The sequence below is a fragment of the Mobula hypostoma genome, chromosome 2 (genome assembly GCF_963921235.1).
Source record: "Mobula hypostoma chromosome 2, sMobHyp1.1, whole genome shotgun sequence".
In the NCBI taxonomy this organism is placed as follows: domain Eukaryota; kingdom Metazoa; phylum Chordata; class Chondrichthyes; order Myliobatiformes; family Myliobatidae; genus Mobula; species Mobula hypostoma.
Window position 1 is genome coordinate 144,734,899 of NC_086098.1, and position 21,686 is coordinate 144,756,584.

At 38.1% G+C, this 21,686-nt stretch overlaps 1 protein-coding gene across 1 annotated transcript in view; it reads right to left on the reverse strand.

The window, feature by feature from the left end:
- The window catches only part of LOC134357476 (zinc finger protein 850-like), an 84,124-nt gene that overhangs the window by 52,684 nt on the left and 9,754 nt on the right, over window positions 1-21,686 (reverse strand). The window lies entirely within an intron of this gene.

Sequence of the window (21,686 nt, forward strand, 5' to 3'; positions counted from 1 at the left end):
TCATGGAAAATGGCAGTAGTTGTGCCTGTTCTAAAACCAGGGAAACCCCTGCTGGATCCTTCTAGTTATAGACCAATATCATTAACATGCCATTTGTGTAGACTTGTGGAACGTATGGTAATAGAGCAGTTGAATTATATTTTGGAAAAGAGGTGATACAGTGTTTTATCAAAGCAGATTTCGGAAGGGTAGTATGGCATTGGATTCAGTTTTGTGTTCGGAAGATGATATTTGGAAAGCACACGCAAATAAAGAAGTTGTAGCAGCAGTATTATTTAATATTGAAAAGCATATGATACCTTTATGGATTGATGGTCTTTTGATTAAATTATGGAAATGAGGAGCGAGAGGAAGGTTGTACAATTGAGGTTTTTAAAATTTGGACAGTCAATGCAGGTAATGGTAGGAAAGGTGTATTCAGGCTTCTGTGAATAGAGAATAGGACCTCACATGGCAGTATTTGTAGCCCTCTGAAATGGGTACTGGGGTGGGTAATCACTTTTTGTAGGTGATGGAGATTTATGGATCAGAGGTAAATTTTTTAATTTGACTGCAATTAAGGTCAAACAGTAGGCAACTATATGTGTGTTTAAGCTTTCAGTAGCTGAAATACAAGTTGCATGTTTTACAAAGAGAATCAATAGACCTGCACTTGATTTGAAATTGTATGGACAAACTCTTGAAGTGCCAGTGGTAAGATTTATCAGCTTGTGGCTGGATAAACTGGCATGAAAGTGCCAGATCAGTAAAATAATTGATAAATCCAAAAGGACATTAGATATCCTTGGGTGTCTATGTGGGTCTTCTTGGGGTGCTATATGAAAATCTCTGATCATTTATTTGTTTACTTAGATCTCTGCTTGATTAAGGCTGTGTGGCTTATGGATCAGCTTCATCTTCAAATTTAAAATGCTTGGATGTGATACAAGCACAGGCTTTAAGACTGTTATGGTGCAGTAAGGTCATCTCCTGTTTTAGCTTTCCAGGTTGAAATGGGACAGTTACCCGTACAGTTGTGGAGGTTGAATTTGTTGCTAACATACTGGATTAATTTGAGGGGGCAGAGAAATGATCACCGTTAAGTGTTTTGAAAACTGTTAGCAACATCACATGAAACATAGAAACATAGAAAATAGGTGCAGGAGTAGGAGTTTTTAGTGCTGGGTGGCCGGGTTCTTATCATGCTAGGAAAGTGCGTTTGCTGGATTATGCAATATGTCCCACTAGCTTTCTCGGTAACCCCACCTTGGTTTCTTTCCAAAGACTTTAGTTGATTTTTAGGTTGCATGATTTAATGAAGTCTAAGATCCTTGTATGTCTGACAGCCTAGGTTCATCAATATGTGAAAGAAAATTATATACTAATCATCTCTTTTCTTTTTTCAAATCTTTTTATTATTATTATCCAAAATTTACAAGAGTACATCAAAGTAAACAACACTTACAATGTGTCAAGAAAAAAAAACATTAATATGAAGATTGAAAAAATTTTTGGTGATGAAAAAAAGACTTTCCAAAGGGCATGCTTCCATCACTTCATATAACTTGTGTCCACTGTTGCTATATAATGTCTATGCCACCAAGGCATATTATAAGAAAGACTGATTATTCACAGGTGAAGTAGACAATGAACAATTTTCTTGAGTACTGAAACCACAATTTGTAAGTTTCTGCTTTGTCATTTCTTCCGGACAGGACCAGTGGTCTCTTGATAAATCTATCCCTTTCCCAGTACCATTCCTAACAATAGCATGTGTTGGTGGGTTACTTAAGGATATCCATGTATTCTCATATTTACTAATATTGTGAACCCTTTTCAATGGTAGGTTGAGTTATTTCCATGTTGAGGAACGTGGAATACTGCACTGACATAAAACCTTCCTTTACCATCATCGCAGGTACCCAGTACTCTGCTGGGTATTGTAAAGCTTGTAGTATGACACAATGGTGCCCTTCTTCCCACCCATTCTCTAACTGCTCATCCGATACCCAATTTGGTACTTCATGTGCATCAAGTTGTAATAAATTAGTCCCTATCATGTTAGCAACCAGCTAGTATATGTAGCACAGATCTCAGTTTTAACCATTTCCTTAGACATTAGGTCTATGCGGTCAATAATCAAATTTGTTGTAACTTGAAGGGGCTTCAGAAATTTAACCACATCCAGAGTTTCCTGGGATGCATCTCGACCAATCTGATTAGTTTGTACCTAATATTTATAATTTTCTCCAGTAATATCTTGTATTTTCTGCTGGAGAGACTGTATCTGGCTTTTTAATCTGCTAAATCTAGGGTGATGACTCTTGCCACCCCTTCTATTTTTGATGGACTTAAATTCACTCCTGCTTAGTTATCTTCCAAAAAGGTGAGTAAAAATTGCTTCGTTGTAGGTGAGCACTATTATTTCAGTGAGATTAAAAATTAGCTGCACACACTGGTATCCTGGTACTGAAGTGACAAATTCCACATATCTTCTAACACTAATCCTATCCCCTTTGTATTACACTGGTTATCACTACATTTAGGCTCTGGTGTAGCTTCCATCACGAGAGTGTGGGGTAGAGATTTTTCTAAGTTTTAAAAACCTGGAAAGGGCCTGGGCCCTGACAGAAACTCTTCCGCATCTCCTTTAGATCCTTCTCTATTCTACTCTCCCAGTGTATTATACCTCCTGTGGATGGTTTATAATGATAGAAGCAACCTTTGAGAAACGCATGGAGTGGCCAGCCCAGTCGACATACCTCTGGTATAGATCACTGCTCCACTCAATATTCACTTGAGTGTGATCCCACAGAACTGTAATCTTACCATGGCCATCATTACCTGAAGGCTAAATAATTGGACCTAAAGACCGACTTATGATTATCCCCTCTAGGATACTGAATAATGCCACCTCTAGAATTTTATTGCATGAGAATTGAAGCTTTGTACCTTCTGGAATACCTAAGGTTTTGTCAAGCCATCTACCCCAGTACAATACAAATTTGAGTACTCCATTTCTCCTTTGTTGGTCCACATTACCCGTATCCATTGAGTAGATTTGTTTTTGTTCACTGAGTGTTCTCCAAGCAATGACCTCACCATTGATATGTTTGTGGAATAGCTCTGGAGCAAGACTGGCCATGGCTCCAGTCATGGTTAATTTCTTTTTTTTATTTGGATAAGATATTCGCAAGTATTATACAAACTTTTTTTTACATGTATATCCTTTTCCATTTTTTATATATGTATAGATATATAATTATTTATACATTCACAAGTACACATTGAGATGATATAAAAAGTAATTAGGCACTTAAATAGATAATTATGTGCAGTTGTAATTCCACTCTATTAGACTAAGTCATGATAATGGTTGTTAAAAAAAAAGTAACAATAGTGGATTAATAATAATTTCCATGTATCTCTTCTGGACCGTTTCTTTCTGGTCCAAAATATTGTATGTAACCCTATGTAACTTCCATCGTAGGTGTTTATATCTTAACTCGTTCATGTTTGCTCCTACCCACAAACATACTTATCCAATCCCTATGTACTTATTTACATCATTTTATCATATTTTTTTTTCCTTTCCCAAATCTTTTCCTTTTCTTGTGTTAATTCCCCATTTTCCAAAAAAAACAGTAAACATTCGAACCAAGGGTGCTTACATTAACACTATTGCTATGTTGATGAGGAAAGCAGTATAAACCATTAGGAGAGTCATCTAAAGTCTGCTTCCTTTGGGGTTATGAATTCAATCCATTTATTCCAAATTTGATAATTTTTTTCTTTTTGAATTCTCAGAGAGCAAGTCATCTGTTCCATTTTAAATATTTCCAAAATAAATTCATGCCAATCTTCTAATGTAGGTGATATTGGATTAGCCACTTTCTGGTGATTGATTTCTTACTTGACGCTAAAAGGGCCTGCAGCAGCTTTATATCTTTCTTCTGTTCCAAAAACAATACATGCCCCAAATAGAGAGTCTCAAAGTTCAGAGGTATCTTGGTCTTAAATACCCTAACTAATGTTCTGTGAATACCTTTCCAATATAAAGTTAGTTTAGGGCAATCCCAAAAAATATGGAAATGATTTGCCTCCTTGGAGCCACACCTTCTCCAACACATTTGTGTCTTTATATTTTTCCTGGTATGGGGTCTGGAAATACCTTACAATATTTTTCCAAGAATGTTCTCTCCAAATCAAAGAGTTAGTCAAAGACCACTGAAAGCTGCATATTCTCCCCCAAGCATCCTCTGGAAGTACCAACCCCACTTTTCTTTAATATAAAATGTGTTTTCATTTTTAGCATGAAAGAGGGCATTATATAATTGAGAAATTGATTTACTTGGTATTGAACTGTAAGTTGAATTCAGAATCTTGAAAAATTCTAATTCTATTGTCTGTATATCTACAATTCTGGTTAACATAGTGTCGTACTTGAAGGTACCTAAAAAAAATCATTGTGTTCTAGGCCATGTTTGTCCTGCAGGGATTGAAAACCTTGTAATACTCTTTTATGTGTGAATGAAAGATAGGTTGTAAGACCTTCCTTTATCCATAGTTCAAACCTTTTATCTCCTCTGCTGGGAAGGAATTCAGTATCATATGCACACCATCTGAAAAGTTTCATTTTCATTTAAAAAATCCTTTTATTGATACATAATCTTCTACAGCTTTAAAATGGTACAAGATTACAGCAAATTGATATATATACAATTAATAAAGCTGAAAAAAAACTTACCAAAAAAGAATAATATGGTAATGAAAAAATAAATATTTTTTATAAAGAAGTTAAAAGAGAACCCAACTACTAAAAGAAAAAAAAAACCCAGTAACTGCAAGAGAAAGTAAAAGAAAAAAGGGAGAAAAAAAACCCATTAGGAACCAACTCCCGGAGCAATACATCTTACAATCATCTATATATATATATGTATAAAGGAAAAAAAAATCATCAACCGCCAATTCACATTTATATAAAATAAGATTGGAAGGAAACCATATAAATTAATTCAAATTAAATGATAATATTTGGCAAAAGAGCCCCATCTTTTCTCAAAATTGAATTGAGGATCAAAAGTTCTACTTCTAATTTTTTCCAAGCTAAGACATAACATTCCTCAAGAAAACCATTGAATTAATGTAGGGACAGAGGTATCTTTCCATTTCAACAAAACAGCCCTTTTTTGCCAACAATGTGACAAATGCAATTACATGTTGGTCTGAAGATGAAATGCCCTGAATATGTTGCGGAACTATTCCAAATAAGACAGTCAATGTATTAGGTTGTAAATTAATTTTCAGTGTTTTAGAAATTGTAGAAAATAAAGATTTCCAAAAAGATTTTAATGAAGAACATGACCAGAACATATGTTACAAAGTGGCTACTTCAGTTTTACACCTATCACAATAGTTGTCTATGTTAGTAAATATTTTGGATAGTCTCTCCTTTGTTAAATAATAACGGTGAACAATTGTAAATTGAATTAAACAGTGATTGGCACATATGAAAGAAGAATTAATCATTTTCAAAACTCACAACCAATCTTCATTAACAAAGGTCATATTAAATTCTCTCTCCCAATCTTGTTTAATCTTTAGTGAGAGGTTATCTTTTTGTAGTAAAAATAAGTTATAAATTCTACCAATGGAACCTCTCACTAAAGGATTCATATTTAAAATAGTATCCAACAAATCAGATTCTTGCATATGTGCAAACTTAGGTAAGTATTTTTGTAAAAAATGTCTAACTTGAAACTATTGCAGGAAGTGTGTCTGAGAGAGAGAATATTTGCTAATTAACTCTTCAAAAGTCATCAATCGACCACCACATAATAAATCTGCAAAAGAACAGATCTCGTTATTTCTCCATATGAGAAAAATGAGATCGGTTATTGATCGTTTAAATAGAAAATTTTGATATAAAGAACTAGACAATTTAAATTGTTTAAAGTTAAAAGAGTTGCGAAACTGAAACCAAATCCGTAAGGACTGTTTAATAACAGGGTAAAGATTTAAATCTGGAATTTTAGCAAGTTGTAAAGGTAATGGAGCTCCTAATAATGAGGTTAAATGAAATTGTTTGATAGCTTTTAATTCCAAATCAATCTAAGCTGGTTTTTGGCTCTTATCGAACCAATATACCCAAAAACGTAATTGTCAAATATTAACAGCCCAATAATACAATCTTAAATTAGGTAGTGCAAGTCCACCATCTTTTTTAGATTTTTGTAAATGATACCTATTAATTCTTGGTTTTTTATTATTCCAAATAAAGGATGAAATAATAGAATCAATTTGATCAAAACATTTTTTAGTTAAAAAGATAGGTATATTTTGAAAAATATATAAAAATCTAGGTAAAATCATCATTTTCACAACATGAATATGACCTATTAAAGGAAGTGTGTGGGTTCCACCTAGAAAATAATTGTTTCATACAGTCCATTAAAGGAACTATGTTAGCTTTATAAAGATCTTTATATTTTATAGTAATGATGATACCTAAATATTTAAAAGAATTCACAATTCTAAATGGAATATCGTTATATATAAAAACAGGAGCATTTAATGGAAACAATTCACTTTTATTTAAGTTAAGTTTATATCCTGAAAATTTTCCAAAATCATTTAATGTTTCCAAAAGATTAGGAATAGATTCTTCAGGGTTCGAAATATAAACCAAAAGATCATCTGCATAAAGAGAAATCTTATGTGTGGTCCCATTTATAGAGATACCATGAATATTTTTAGCTTCACCGAGTATTATAGCCAAAGGCTCCAGTACAAGATTAAATAATAAAGGACTTAATGGACATCCCTGTCTAGTGCCTCGTGAGAGTGAAAAAAAAAGGAGACCTGAAATTATTAGTAATAACAGTAGCAATAGGATTCTTATAGATCATTTGAATCCACTTATTAAAATTATTACCAAAGCCAAATTTTTCTAATACATTAAACAGATATGTCCATTCAACTCTTATCAAATGCTTTTTCTGCGTTGAGAAATAACACATTGAGGTATCTTGGATAGTGATGAGTATATAATGTTCATCAATCTCTGAACATTGGAGAAAGAGTAACAGCCTTTAATAAAGCCTGTTTGATCCACAGAGATGATTTTAGTTAAAAGTTTCCTAACGGTTAGTCATTACCTTAGAAAGAATTTTTGCGTCCACATTTAATAGCGAAATAGGTCTATATGATGAACATTCAGTAGGATCTTTATCTTTCTTATCTTTACAAATCTTTAAAATTTGTCTTTTAGCTCTAGCTGCCTTTAATTGGGAAGCTAAGAGCCTATTATTTTTATCCCCAAAAATATAAAACTGACTTTTCAATTTAAGCAAATATCCTTCAATAATAAATTATATTGTGATTGTAATTCTACTATTCTTTTAAACAAATCAACATTTGGCGAGATTGCATTGATGTTATCTAAATCTTTAATTTGTTTAGAAATTTTATCTAATTCCATTCTTGTCTGTTTCTTCAGTTTAGCTAAATGCAAAATAATCTGACCACGTAAATAAGCTTTTAATGTATCCCAAATTACTAACTTTGAGATGCTTTCTGTATTATTAAAGAGAAAAAACTCTTATCTGAGTTTCAATAAACTCAACAAATTCTGAGCTTTGTAACAAATGTTTTGGAAAACGCCAAGGTGGTCTTGTAGAAGCAACATCTTTCAAATCAAATATTAAGTTTAAGGGAGCGTGATCAGAAATAACAATTGCATCATATTCACATTTCTGAACATTAAATATAAGTCGAGGGTTGACTATTGTTACGTACCCCGTAACTGGGTTGCCAAACCAGCAGAAATGGATCACTCAGTTGGAGTATGGAGTACTAGAACTAAGGAAGTTTTATTAAAGAAACAAGCAAAACAGTAATCGAAAGGATAATAAATGCAACAGTTCAACAATGATAACCACACATGTGCACAGAATTAAGATAACAGCATCAATCAAGCTCTATCGTTGTCTAGGGGTAAATGACCAAATTTCAAAATGACTCAAAGTCCAGTTAGTAGTTCAGTTCGCAGTAATCGTTGCCATGGCGATGGACAAGGTGGGGGAAGAGAGAGATAGAACAGGAACAACTATTCATACACGGCTTCACTCACAGACCGGCGAGACAAGCAACTTTTTGGGCGGGTCCTGGGTGATGTCACCTGAGGTCACCGACTGTGACCCCTCCTCCAGATGCGGTCGATCCTCTGCAGTGAACCCGGCACCCAGGCAAGGGCGGACACACACCGGGTTCCCGCTGATCGTACCTTTCCACCCTGGTCGTTGTCTGATACTTCTCACCCACTCGTGAGAGGCGCACCGCTTCCAGGGTCTCGTTACCTCGGGTGGCGTGTGTCTCCTGCCTTAGCGAACCGGTCCCTTTTTATCCCCCTGCTGGGGTATCGCCTGTCCATCTTCAAACAGTTCAAGGTTCAAAGAGGGGAGCCGCTCCAGACAGCTCTCTCTCTCCCCCGTTCCTTCATTACACATCTCCAGACGCTGCTCCATTGTTCCTTATCTCTCCTTCCCCTGAGGGCAGGTGCCAGACCAACTGCTGATGCCACTGATGCTAGCCCAGGCCAGCAAACATCTTAATTTTATGTGTATTCTCGTAACACTTCCCCCCCTTTAAGGATTTTTACCGGGAGGTAAAAATTACAAACATGACTACATTATTTGATACATACACAATATACATCTTTATCAGCTATTTGGCTAACACAGCGAGTTTGAAGCTGTCAACACCTTGACAGACAGTCATCACATTTTCTGTTCCTTTTACACGTGTTATTAATAATCCCTTAGACCAGGCTCCAACTCAGCAAACTTCATTGTGGCCAAAAACACTGATGAATTGCGACCAATGTAACCTCTCATTTGGTTTTGTCCCGGACCACAACAACAAGGGTCGTCCCATTCCGACTCAATTTTCTCTCGCAAGGGCTTAGTAGGAGGGGGACGGGTATTGACCGCAGAGTTATTGCAAAACTTCCTGCAGTACCCCATCATCTCCAAGAGCCTTCTGAGGGCCCTCTTGTCTGTCGGGGTTGGGAGGTCAGCGATAGCCTGCACTGTAGCTTGCATCACTGCCAGCTGCCCCTGTGTCACCACAATTCCCAGGTAAGTGACCCTCGTGTGGCCGAATTCATTTTTTTCAAGGTTCACTATCAAACTGGCTTCAGACAGCCGTATTAAATTGCCAATACACACCTCTGTGTTCATCAACCCTTTAGTCACTGAATTACTCAAAAAATATGGGTGTTGTTTACTTGGCTGCCCTATTGTAACCACATTCACCCAACGTCCCAGTTCTTTGCATTTCCTCGGGACAATCAAACACATGGGTGCGAGTCGTTTAATTACTCCTTCTAAAGATTCGCTTTGTTCGGGGATTAAGGGAGAGACCTTATCAGTAGACCTGGCCAAAACAATAGCCTTCTCCCATCTGATCGATCTCATACTAATCTTTTCAAAATGTGTTTTTCCTCTTATCAGGGGGCCCCTAGCTTCATTGATTTCCACGCTAACACCGACTAGGTTTGTTAGCATATCAAAAGCCGGTGACCGTCTCAGTTTGCGTCGGTCATGATCAATAACATTCTTCCCCCTGGGCAGCCGGTAAATCTCTTTCATGATTCCACCAACTGTTTCCTCCAGCACCGCAAAATGTCCACTGGGGGGTACCTCGTGGGCCATGTTAAAAACCTCATCCCCATAACTCTTTTGCACCACCCCCCACTCCTCATCTGCGGATACTGTCCTTGATTTCCCTTTCTTCCTTAGCACTTCCTCCGCTACACAATAGCCTACTAGTTCCCTTGTCAAGGCTGTGTCAGAGAGAGCTGTCTCTGCAAAAACCATCAGCCCCTCGTCTCGCTCCTGCGTCTGCACAAATTCTTTCCCGGCTACTGCTACGTCCGTCCCAGCTCCCTCACTACCACTTGTCTCACTACCCTCTTTCTTTCCATTTTCTACCCCCTTCTCGTACAAGGTTGGCAGAAACGTTTCAGCCAAATTTACCACCACAGCTAAATTCACTACCGCAGCCCCATGATAAACCTGTGAGTCCATGGGCGGGGCCTCACTGTTGGCAGGCTGACCTGTCAATCTCACGACTGGGAACACGATTCCTCCGGCGATGTCATTACCGAGCAAGACTTCCACGTCTTTCATCGGTAATTCGGACCTCACCCCGATCGTGACTAGTCCAGAGACCAGGTTGCTCTGTAAGTATATCTGGTGCAAAGGGACTGACTCTGTCCCTGCCCCAACACCTTTGACCTCTACCTCCCCAGTCTGGGTCTCTGAGCTAAACTCTAATACACTCTTCAGTATTAGTGACTGACACGCTCCCGTGTCTCTCCAGATCCGCACTGACCCCTCCTTCACTGACACCAGTCCGGCCGAGATAAACCTCTCGCGCCCTTCCTGGACTTTTTCAGACCTGTCCTTCCCTAGCGGTTCGCTTAACAGCTCGATACAGCCATTCAAAATTTCCGCTTTTCCTTTCCCCGTCTCCTTCCTTGGGGCAAAGCACCTGGACGCAAAGTATCCGACTTTCCCACAATTATAACAGACGACCCCAGGAGACTTCCGACCAGACTGCTCCCGGTCTACCTTATCCTTTTCACTAGTCCCCGGCTTACTTTCCGACTTTTCCGGCGGACTCTCCCCGCCGTCCTGACTACCCTTCTGGTAGCCTTTACTCGGGGCAAACTTCATTTTATGCGTCAACGCATACTCATCCGCTAACTTAGCAGTTGCGGCTAACGTGGCTGCCTCTTTCTCATCGAGGTAGGGTCTCATACCCTCAGGGACACAACCTTTAAACTGCTCAATCAGGATCAGTTGTAGCAGGCTGTCATAAAACCCCCTCTACCCCCTTCGAGGCGAACCAACGCTCACAATATGTTTGCATCTCACGAGCAAACTCCAAATAGGTGCGGTCCCACTGTTTCCTCGCATTCCGGAACCTCTGCCGGTATGCCTCCGGGACCAACTCATAAATCCTGAGGATGGCCTCTTTCACCACCTCATACCTCTGGGCATCTTCCGCGGACAAAGCTGAGTAAGCTTCTTGGGCCTTCCCTTTCAGTACACTCTGAAGTAAAACAACCCACTTATCCCTCGGCCAGTCCTGACTTATAGCCACTTTTTCGAAGTGGAGGAAGTACCGATCCACGTCGGTATCGTCAAACCAGCCTAACCTCCTGGGTCGCCCGGAACCCTCCACCTTGGTTCAGCACGAGCCCCTGCTCGGTCCTTATCTTTAACTTCTCCAGCTCAAATTCCCTTTCCCTCTGTTTCCCTCTCTCTTCTCGCTCCCATTGCCTCTCTTTCTCCTCTATCTCTAACTGTCGTACCCGGAACTCGTGCTCGAGTCTCAGTTTTTCAAGCTGTACCTGTACTGCGTCTCCAGCAGGTTTTTCAACAGACACCACCCCCAGCTCACCTTGGGGAAACACACCTTTAGATACATTGTGCTCTACAATAGCTCTGTGTATCTCCTCTCTCCTCATTGTCGACTTCACCTTAGCAAGATTCAACCGTTTGGCCACAGCTATCAATTCCGATTTCCTGGCATCCTCTAATGCCTCCAAGGTCGGCGCCTTTATAAATTCCTCAACCTCCATTTCTGCTGTTTGTCTTTTCTTTCTTTCGGGAATTTTAACCCAATCAATTACTCCGTCCCAAATTTAGCGTTCAAAATCGCGGACGAGAACCCCACTTATGTTACGTACCCCGTAACTGGGTTGCCAAACCAGCAGAAATGGATCACTCAGTTGGAGTCTGGAGTACTAGAACTAAGGAAGTTTTATTAAAGAAACAAGCAAAACAGTAATCGAAAGGATAATAAATGCAACAGTTCAACAATGATAACCACACATGTGCACAGAATTAAGATAACAGCATCAATCAAGCTCTATCGTTGTCTAGGGGTAAATGACCAAATTTCAAAATGACTCAAAGTTCAGTCCAGTTAGTAGTTCAGTTCGCAGTAATCGTTGCCATGGCGATGGACAAGGTGGGGGAAGAGAGAGATAGAACAGGAACAACTATTCATACACGGCTTCACTCACAGACCGGCGAGACAAGCAACTTTTGGGCGGGTCCTGGGTGATGTCACCTGAGGTCACCGACTGTGACCCCTCCTCCAGATGCGGTCGATCCTCTGCAGTGAACCCGGCACCCAGGCAAGGGCGGACACACACCAGGTTCCCGCTGATCGTACCTTTCCACCCTGGTCGTTGTCTGGTACTTCTCACCCACTCGTGAGAGGCGCACCGCTTCCAGGGTCTCGTTACCTCGGGTGGCGTGTGTCTCCTGCCTTAGCGAACCGGTCCCTTTTTATCCCCCTGCTGGGGTATCGCCTGTCCATCACTTCAAACAGTTCAAGGTTCAAAGAAGGGAGCCGCTCCAGACAGCTCTCTCTCTCCCCCGTTCCTTCATTACACATCTCCAGACGCTGCTCCATTGTTCCTTATCTCTCCTTCCCCTGAGGGCAGGTGCCAGACCAACTGCTGATGCCACTGATGCTAGCCCAGGCCAGCAAACATCTTAATTTTATGTGTATTCTCGTAACACTATAAAATAGTTAATTCTCGAATATTTATTATGAATATGTGAAAAAAAGGAATATTCTATGTCACTAGGATGCATATGTCGCCAAATTTCAATTAACCCATAATCAATTAAAAAGGAATTAATAAGTGATGCAGAGCGATTAGGAAGTTGATATTTGGATGATGACTTATCTATTAAAGGATTTAAACAAGTATTAAAATCACCACCCATTAATAACATATATTCATCTAGATCAGGTAATAGAGCTGATCTTTAAAGACTGAGGGATCATCAGCACTTGGTCCATATATATTAACCAGAACCATTTTCCTGTTGTAAATTGTTCCTTTAACAATCAAAAATCTACCATTGATATCAGATATAATATCCTCCTGATTGAAAGGAATACTGGAATCAATAAAAATGGAAACACCTCTAATTTTACTTTGAGAATTTGCATAAAACTGAGGATCCTTCCAAAATTTAAAAAATCACAACCTGATATGCGTCTCTTGTGCAAAAATTACATCAGGTTGGAATCGGTTAATATTTTTAAATGTTTTCTTATGCTTAATAGGATGATTCCAACCACGGACATTCCAACTTAAAACATTTAACTGTTTAAATATCATCATGAGACTCTATATCTAAAGAAAGTAGTTAGACGCATGACAGGATAAGGTAATCGAGAATGGCGAAGATAAACAACAATAATAATAATTTGTGTACGCTCCAGAATTCCATAATGGGGATAGAAAATAAGAAAAGAAAAAGGGAGAAACCCACCCAACCTACAAAGCCTGGAAATAAGTCGATATCAATCGACGCAAGCCCCAAAGAATGCATAAGAAGCAATTATAAACTCCACCTGCCTGAATAAAAGGTAAAAAATGGAAAGAGTAATCTCTGTCTCCCTCTTCCGGACATACAACTCATTACAGTCGACATACAGTTTATAACAATCGCGTTGAAAAGAACAGTTATTAGAAACGACCTTCAGTTTTGAAAGTAACCTTCATAATATTAGGTAAGGAAAAAAAAACACATACAAAAAAAAATTCTTGAAATATTGGCTCAGGAGAAAAACAATCGCCATCTTTAAATTATTAAATCTATCTTTAATATGTAAAGAAACCCGAATATTTACTCAAAAGTTCTTAGCAAAAGCATACAAAGCGAAAAAGCAATTAGATCATTTAAATGCTGCAAACAGAAAGAAATTCTAGATGGCTCAAAGTTATCTACAATCTTTCGACAGTTCCCGTGTTATATCTTCTGAAGTTAAAACCATCTAAACCAGTCTATTTCAGAGACGAAAGTACATTTTAAGGCAAGGACTTTCTATACCCATCAAATCTTCTCACCTCATCACTCCTTACATCATGAGACAATCAAACAATTGTAAATCATTTAAACTTCAGGCTTCAGACTGTTCAGGGAGAGAATTAATAAAACACATTGCTTCAGCTGGGCCCTCAAAAATATGAACCCCAGAATTTTTGACGAAAAGCCTTAATTTAGCTGGGTATTGAAGAGAAGGATGCAACTGTCTTTGATAAGCCGTACGCATTATGGCAGCGAATCCAAAACGTTTCTGAACAATTTCACGTGGATAATCTTCGAAGAAACGAATTGAGCTTTGAAATTTGAACAACCTTTGTTTTCTTGCAAGTTTAGTAATACGGTCTTTGTCTCTAAAACGAAGAAAACGCACAATGACATGCCTGTTTTTACTTTGATCTGAGGATTTTAGAGCACCAACCCTATGAGCCATTTCAATCTCCGGAGGTTGCACACAAGCCTCCGGAAATAAAGATTGAAACATCTTAGCAAAATAGTCCACTGTGACGGCAGATTTCGATTTCTCTTTTAATCCAAAAATTCGAATATTGTTCCAATGAGAGCGAGCCTCCAAATCCACGATCCGTTGCTGAGCCTTTTCCAAACGAGAAGTATCAGCCACATTTTGACTTTAAGATCAAAGAGTCAATTTTTTCCTCCAAAGGAAGAAATCTTTCTTTTAGTTCAGTTAATCCAGCAATGATATAGCTGATTTGAGACTAATCTATTTACCCAGGGTGGCTCCTCTGAAGTCTCGACAGCTTTTTTTAGGCTTACCGTTGCCTGCTTCAGGATTTCTTTTGGTGCTTCTTGTGTTAGACGTAATTATAACTGATGCTCTACAAAATCCGACTGAATAAAGTTAAAATGTCAAAATTTGAGTCGGAAAAGGGAGAAATTAAATGCGGACAGAAAAAAACTGTGTCTTACATGTCCACAGGCAGAAGGCAGAGTCTTCTGAAAAGTTTTAACATGTTATGGATTCCACCTTCTGCCATACTTTTAATGTGAGATTTATCCAGCTGTTTTTAAACTTTTCCAATTGGGCCATCAAAACTTTGAGTCATGGTTAATTTCATCAAATTCATTGCAACAAAATACATTATTCTCTCCATGTTGAATTAAACCTGTAACACACCATGGTAATTTCTGTTCTTATTTCAAGTTTAAATCTTAAGTTAAGTCTATATTTTCGATTTGTTTTCCTAGACCATCCAATTTGGACTCCCAATTGTCTTTGGACTCAAGGGGTCCATTTTTCTTCACCCAACTTAATTTCAGGATAGGAGAGACAAGCACTAGCACATTTTCCTTTTCCTTTTTTTTTGACAAAACTCCCCCAGTTCTGAGGATGAGGGAACTGAAAATCACCTCTTGCTGGAACCTGTCCCCATCTTCTTGGAAAAGTTGTTCCATCCTCAAGTCTCCCAAATCAGGGCTACATCAACTGTTATGTGCCAATGGTCATAACATTCCTGTTCCATTTCAACTGGTTGACATGGTACCACCCAATTTTATATAGGGAAGTCAGTATTTTGTACACTGAAGGACTTGCTTTGTCTATAATTTCATAGACCCCTGCAAATCTTGGATTTAAAAATGAGGCGGGTTGATGTATTTGAATCATCACTCTTTGTTCTGGGCTTAACACTATGAGACTGACTTTTGAGTCACAGTAGGCTTTACTTTGTTGCTTTCTTTTTTTCCTATTTGGTGGGCTGCTACATAGTTGGCCTCTTTCACTGTCTCTACCAATTGTTGTACCCACTTCTCCGACACAATCCCATCAATTTCACATTCTGACAAATCTAATCCTAACAACTCCTGCAATCCTTTCATATCCCTTCCAGTCATGAGCTTATAATGGGTGTAACCTATTGAAGATGCCTCTGTATTCCTTACTATCATCGGGGCAGAAGGTAAAACTACCTGCCATGTTGCTGCACCATTTTTGCAGTCATATTTTTTAGTGCTCTAAGTTTTCGGATGACTCAGAGTGGGACCGTGGTCGGGTATGGCAGGGAGAGTTTTTCTTCCTTCTCCCGTCTGCGTGAGATGTGGGACATTTGAGAGACTTTGAACTTTTACTGTACTCATGGACTTCTTCATCAAGTTATGGTATTGTTGCACTGTTGTAACTATATGCTATAATTATGTGGTTTTGTTAGTTTTTTTCAGTCTTGGTCTGTCCTGTGTTTTGTGATATCACACCGGAGGAAATATTGTATCATTTCTTAATGCATGCATTACTAAATGACAATAAAAGAGGTCTGCGTGTCTTCATAATCTAATTCTTTCCATAGTTCCACAAGACTGTGGTCTACAGGGTATATGAAATCTCTGCTTGATCCCTTAAACTGCCACGACATCATGCAGTAATCTGGGCTGTGAAATGTATGTCTTGATCACCAGCAAGTGAATATCCTTCCAATAAGATTTTTACAGAGGCCTTTGCTGTGCTTGTCTTAGCTGGGAAAGCTTCCAGCCACTCTGTAAAGGTCTCTATTATTACCAGAATATATTTGTACCCTCCTGGAGTGGGCAGTAATGGACCAACATAATCTATCTGCAAATTAGTCCAAGGCCCTTCTACTGGTCTGGTGTGTTGGAGGGCTCCTTTCTTCACATTTCTGTCAGGATTGTATTGTGCACAGATCAAGCACTTCTTGACACAGTGCTCTATGTCATCCTTCATCTTAGGCTACCAGCACACTTCCTTGATCTTTTCCAGAGTGCTTTTGCACCCCTGGTGTCCCCATAGATGATATAGGACTACTTCATCTTTAACAAACACTCCCTTGTTGTCTTTGTATATTTTAGACCCTGCTCCTTCTATACATTTTTTGAATTCTTTATCTTTCTTCTGTTCCTTGGTTAAATCCATAACCTGTTATTCCTTCTGTCTCCCAATCTCACCAATGTAAAGTGCTCCCATTGGTAGGGTGTCGGTGGGAATTCCTCAGCAAAATTAAAAAATTTGTAATTATCAAAACCGTTATCCAGTAGCTTCAACTGTGAAATCATACCAATCAATATCTCCAAATTCACCTTCCTCCCCTCTTTCAGATCCGGAAGCACATATTATTCCTCAATGTGCAGCAAGTTGGTCCTGCAGCTTTTGTATCTGCTTTAAACACTTTGCATGATCGCCAGTGTTACTCTTCCTTCCCTGTGCTGATTTCCTCAATCACATTCATTGTCATCTTTAAATCACTGCACTGTTTCCTTAATCCTTCCACTTCACCTTTCACTAGTTCAGTTTCCTCTTGTCTACATTTTTCTTTAAGTAATTTCTTACACTTCAACTGAAACTAGTTCATATGCATCAAGTCCACACTCCTTTGACCCTGTAAATCAGTAACCCTTTCTCTCAAGCTTTCTACCTCCTTTTGTGTTCTCTGTTTAACCTATCTCAGTCAGTTTCTGCTTTATGCCGATTTTCTAATATGTCCTGTTGTAACCTATCTCACTTGGATTCTGCTTTATGCAGACATTCGTTTTCTGTTTCTAATCTGTGCCGTTCTGCCTTAGCATTCTGTGGTAATTGTATCAATTCCTCAATTCAACAGCCAACTGTGACTGGTTTTAGTAATTGTTTAAACTTCCTGCCCCACAGCTTACCTTGGGCGATTTTCCAAAGGGTATCCCCAGCAGTTTTCCCTTCACAGCCAGGGTGACTGGCAAATACCTCATATTGTGGCCACTTACTCAACACAAATTTCTAGAGGAATCCCTTCCAATTAAAACAATCCAAAAAGTCCTTTGAACTTGCAGATTTTCCTGAGTTCTTCATCCGGGTGAGTAACTGCTAACTACCTATCACCATGGCCCGACTTGAACGAAAAAAAACATTTATCCTCGAGCCGTCAACAGGGATGTCAATCTTGTTATACGGATCTTGTAAAAATGATCAGAGAGGCAGAAAGAATCTGTATTTACCAACAAGTAACCTTTATTGTCTCAACTAAACAACATGTGGGTTCACAAACTGTGGATATCCACTAGAATTCCCTGACCCTCCATGAACAGTCAATGAAGAGAAAAGGTATTACCCAGTAAAGGAGTCTACGTTGGACAGGTGTTCCTTGCGTTCCCCATCTCCACGTGTCTGTGGGGTCCTCCTCATCCATGATGGTTGGTCTCTGGTTGCTGGAGAGTTATCACCATCATTCATTTGGAGCTCCAGACTCTTATAGCTTCCCTCATCAGTTGAACTAATGGATTTCCATCCCACTGGCTCAAAGTCACCTGACCTACTTTGGTCACGTTCTTACTGGCTCTAGTCCAAGGCTACGACCAATGTTGTTCCATGGTTCCTACCCCTATCTTTGTGTATTTGTGCCTTTCAACTCTGACTGGTCCAAACCAGTTAAATGAGGTGACCCAGACACGTTATTACAGGTTGCTTCTTTGGTAGGTCTGGCATTTTACGTAATGAATAGCTACTTGTCTGAGAATGATCTCAGGTTCAGCAGGTCATCACTTGAAACTCCTTATGTCCATATTCAATTGCTCTGATTAGATTATCCCCGAGCAAGTATCAGTTCAGAGTTCACAAAATGAGGGAAAACAAAGACATTTGGATTGTCTGCTACGTCTGTCCTGATTCACCTGAATCCACTGATTTGTAAACTGTTGTTCTTTTTGTCTACTTCCACTGTCCTTGATTCATTCAAATCCAATAATTTGTAAACTGTAGTCCCTTCTGGCCAACAAGGGTAACTACCAATGTTATTCTTCCTCAGGCAAGAGATCTGAGAGAGAAACATAACTTCAGTCAGCTTGTCCTCTTCTTCAGTTTGTAGAAAGTAATCCAGGAAATTCAAGGGAAACCTCTTCACCCACAGTGGAGACTGTCTGGAACCCATCACCAAAGGGAACGTGAGAGGTGAACAGCAGGATGGAATTAAAAGGATTATTATGGAACAGAAACACTGGAAGGGTCGAGCTGGACTGAGTTGACTCCTTGGCGAGTTGTAAATTCAGCAACTACCCGAAGCAAAGTTTAAAATAGAACTGATTTATTAATCACAGATCAAGAATTCTAATTGAAATCTAATTATGTTAAATCTCAAATCAATCAGATTTATAACCAAAATGATCGATTGATATTGGATCATGTGGGGATTAATCAAACCTTTTGTGATTTTTATTCTTCTTTATATCAATCAGAGTCTCCTCGAGATTCTAAATATATGAATGATTTTTTAGATAAGTTAGACTTCCCTCAGATTTCACAGGATATGTCTTCTTTATTAGATACTTCCATTACAATGGATGAGATTAAGAATGTTATTTTTTCTATGAATCTGGGGAAAGCTCCTGGCCCTGATGGGTTTACCGTTGAATTTTATAAATGTTTTGCTTCTTTATTGATTCCTTGGCTCTATAAGGTTTTTGAGGCTTCTTTGAAACTTGGTAAACTTCCGGAATCTTTTAATAGAGCATCAATTTCTTTAATACTAAAGAAGGATAAAGACCCTGCTCAATGTGCATCTTATAGACCAATATCTTTATTAAATGTTGATTCTAAAGTTTTTTCTAAGTTATTAGCAAATAGACTAGAAAAAGTACTTCCTTCTATTATTTCGGAAGACCAAACGGGTTTTATTAAAGGTCGTTACTCTTTTTATAATATTCGTACATTGTTAAATATCGTTTATACTCCCTCACAAAATGTTCCTGAGTGTGTTATTTCTTTAGATGCCGAGAAAGCTTTTGATAGAGTAGAATGGCCTTATTTATTTAAGGTGCTTGAAATGCTTGAAATGTTTAATTTTAGCTTGAAATTTATATCCTGGATTAAACTGTTATATCACTCCCCTGTAGCCTCGGTTCGTACTAACTCCTTAAACTCACCTTTTTTTCCTCTCTTTCGTGGTACTCGACAAGGCTGTCCTCTTAGTCCCCTATTATTTGATATTGCATTAGAACCTCTTGCAATTGCTATTCGAGAATCTTCAAATATTACTGGGATAACTCGGGGATTAAAGTCCCATAAATTATCACTCTATGCTGATGATTTACTTTTATATATTTCTAATCCTGAGAGATCCATTCCTGCTGTTTTAGAGTTATTAGCACAATTTGGTCTTTTCTCAGGTTATAAATTAAATCTTAGTAAGAGTGAACTTTTTCCGATTAATAAACATCTTCCCTTATATTATAAATTTCCATTTAAATTGATTAATAATTACTTTTCATATCTTGGGATTAAAATTACTTGTAAACATAAAGATTTATTTAAGACTAACTTTTTACCATTAATAGACCATATTACTCAACTTTCATCTAAATGGTTTCCCTTATATTTAACTTTGATTGGTCGTATTAATGCAGTTAAGATGTTTTTTTTGCCAAAATTTTTATATGTGTTTCAGGCATTACCAATTTTCGTTCCTAAATCTTTTTTTGATAAAGTTGACTCTAAAATTTCTTCATTTATTTGGCAGAATAAGAATCCGAGACTGGGTAAAATACATTTACAGAAAGCTAAGAGAGATGGAGGTTTAGCATTACCTAACTTTAGATTTTATTATTGGGCTATTAATATTCGACATATGAAATTTTGGTTACTTGACCGGGACATACTATCTATTCCTAAATGGGTAGCATTGGAATTACAATCTGTTCAGGGTTATACACTTGGTTCTATTTTAGGTTCCTCTCTTCCTTTTGATTCGAAACGCCTTAAGCAGGTCTCTAACCCGATAGTTAAATATGCTTTGCGCATTTGGTTTCAATTCAGAAAATTTTTTGATCTTAATCAATTCGGGTTAGCGATTCCTATTTTAGGTAACATATTTTTTCCTCCCTCTTTTACGGATCGCGCTTTTCAAACTTGGAAGACTAAGGGTATTTTACGGTTTTTGGATTTATTTTTAGATGGTTCCCTTATGTCTTTTGAACAATTATCTAATAAATATAACTTATCAAGAATACATTTTTTTAGATATTTACAAGTTAGAAATTTCCTAAGTACTATACTTTCTTCCTTTCCAATGCTTCCTCCTATATATATTTTAGATTCGATAATTAACCTTAATCCATGTCAGAAAGGTGCATCGGCTATGACTTATAATATTATTATGAAACTTAGGAAAGCTCCATTTGATAAGATTAGGGTAGATTGGGAACAGGAATTGGGGCTTACCATTTCTGTGGATGATTGGGGGCAGATTTTACAATTAGTTAATACTTCCTCTATTTGTGCTAAACATTCCCTAATTCAATTTAAAGTGGTTCATAGAGCACATATGTCCAAAGATAAGTTAGCGCGTTTTTACTCGCATATTAATCCTTTCTGTGATAGATGTTCGGGGCAGATAGCCTCTTTAACTCATATGTTTTGGTCTTGCCCTACTTTGGAAACTTTTTGGAGAGATATTTTCAATATTATTTCTAAGGTATTAAATATAGATATCTCTCCTCACCCTATTACTGCTATCTTTGGACTACCTAAAATTTCTAGTAATCTTTCCCCTTCAGCCCGTAGAATGATTGCATTTCTTACTTTAATGGCGAAAAGATGTATTTTACAACATTGGAAAGAGCTTAATGCTCCAACTACCTTTTTTTGGTTTTCTCAGACGATTTTATGTTTGAATCTGGAGAAAATTAGAAGTAATCTTTATGATTCTTCATTTAAATTTGAACAGATTTGGGGACCTTTTATTCGATATTTTCATTTAATGTAATATTTACCCTTCTTGTTTTTTTTTCACTGTTTTAATGGAGGTCGGGATTGAGGACGTGATTTTAAGTTTAACTCTGTTTGGTTTCAAG